This window comes from Myotis davidii, unplaced genomic scaffold (genome assembly GCF_000327345.1).
Source record: "Myotis davidii unplaced genomic scaffold, ASM32734v1 scaffold148, whole genome shotgun sequence".
NCBI lineage: Eukaryota > Metazoa > Chordata > Mammalia > Chiroptera > Vespertilionidae > Myotis > Myotis davidii.
This window is the reverse complement of record NW_006299479.1, coordinates 3,738,244-3,740,162: the sequence shown is the minus strand read 5'-3', so window position 1 is coordinate 3,740,162 and position 1,919 is coordinate 3,738,244.

Genomic DNA, 1,919 nt, shown 5'->3' with positions numbered 1-1,919 from the left:
TCTTTCCCTCTGCCTTCCTCTCTGAAAGCAATAAAAATATATGTAAAGAAGGAGAAGAAGTTGCTCTGCAAACTGTCCAGGAGCCGTGCCCTAGTCCGGGAGCGGCTTCTGCTGACCGTCCCCGGGAGAAGGAGGCCACGGCAGCCCCACTGGGCTGTTCTAATGGTCACGTGTCAGAGAGCGATGTCAGTGATGACAGCTGACACCCAGCCTTCCTCACCCGGTCTGTGCAGGCGATTCCTCCCCGCCTGTCCGAGGGCACGGCCAGGTTCTGGTGCTTTTCAGGCCTGACTGCGGAGGGTGAGGGAGAAGCAGGTGGAAGGTGGAGGAAGAACAAAGAGAAGGGAGCTCATCTCTGGGGGGAGGGAGGAGGAAGGGGGGAGAGGGGAGGAAGGGGGGAGGAGAGGGAGCGAGAGAGAATGAGCACCCAGACAAGGTGGGAGGGGTCTGCTGAGGGCAGAGGGCAGCCGGGCAGTCAGACTGCGCACCACTCTAGTTGTGAGGCTGTCCAAGGAGGAAGAGGGATCAGGGGGTAACACAATGGCCGGAATCCCGACTCCCAGCTCTTGACTAATGTGCTGCTCCGGTTCTGTGATTCACTGTCCTCTTCTCTGGCAGGTTGAGAGAGAGAAGAGAACGAGGAGGGGGACTCAGGGTAGAGGAGAGAGAGAGGGAGGGAGGGAGAGAGAGAGAGAGGAAGAGAAACTAGATGTGCCTATGTCTCCGGTTTTTCAGACAAAGCTATTATCAAAATGCCAACCAGCTCCTGCCTGGCTCATTTGCATATTCCATGCTGTGCTCTTTGAAGCAGGATGAATATGCATGAGGGCTTGGGCAGGGTGTGGAGCTGCTGAGCTGTGGGCTAAGGTGGCTCCTTGTTCCTTAAAAGAAAGGCACTAATAGGAGCAGGTCTGCAGTGGCCCCTGCCTCCCTCTCCAGTGCAGGGAGGAGGAGGGCAGAGCTCAGGCCCAGTTCTCTCCTCCTCCCGAGGAAATAAACAATCAGGCGCCATCAAGACCACGAATCTCTGCTCCAAGAGCAGCGTTCACTTCTCTCCTCCCGCGAATACTAATCAGGGAGGCTGCGGGGCCAGGAGAGTCACCTGGCCGGCATCCAGGAAACCAGGCAGCCTCTGCCAGTTCCCGCCTCAGCTGCAAGGGAAGCTGGGCCCCGGGGCACCCCCTGCTGCCACTGTGCTGCGCTGCCAGTGCCCTCCGTGGCGAGGTCCCTAGGTGCTCAAACATGGCCATGGGTGCACTCACAGATGCCGGTTGGGATGGGCGCACATTCACCCTAACTGACCTGCAGGATGGCGCCTGCCCGCTGGCCGGCCCGTCTCTCCCTCCCTGACCGGAGCTGAAGATAGGCAATCGATTTATCCCCCAGACTCCTGGGCCACAGGCCCTTCCTTTGGCTTCTCCTGACATACCACATCTGCCTCCCATCCTGAAACCGAAAAACAAAGACAGAATGTGGGGCTCAGCCATTTGGGAAACGGCGTGGCCTCCCCGGCTTGGGGCTCAGCTCCACACAAGGGAAGGCTGGTGTCTGGCTCCGCGGTGACGATGCCACGACCGGGACTGGGTTGGGCTTTGCAACACCCACATCCGGGCCTTTCGTTGATGGGCACACACCCGAGTCACACAGCCCACTAGCCAGACCCGCCTCCCGGCTCCCAGGAGGGCCCCTGCAGACCTTGCCCTCTGCACTCCTTGCTGAGTGTGGCCCTCTTACATTGGACCTGAGGTTTTGTTTGTTTTGTTTTTATTGTTTTCAGAGAGGAAGGGAGAGGGGGAGAAAGAAACGTCAACGATGAGAGAGAATCACTGATTGGCTGCCTCCTGCATGCCCCCCACTGGGGATCGAGCCCACAACCCAGGCATGTGCCCTTGACGGGAATCAGACTGGGACCCTTCACT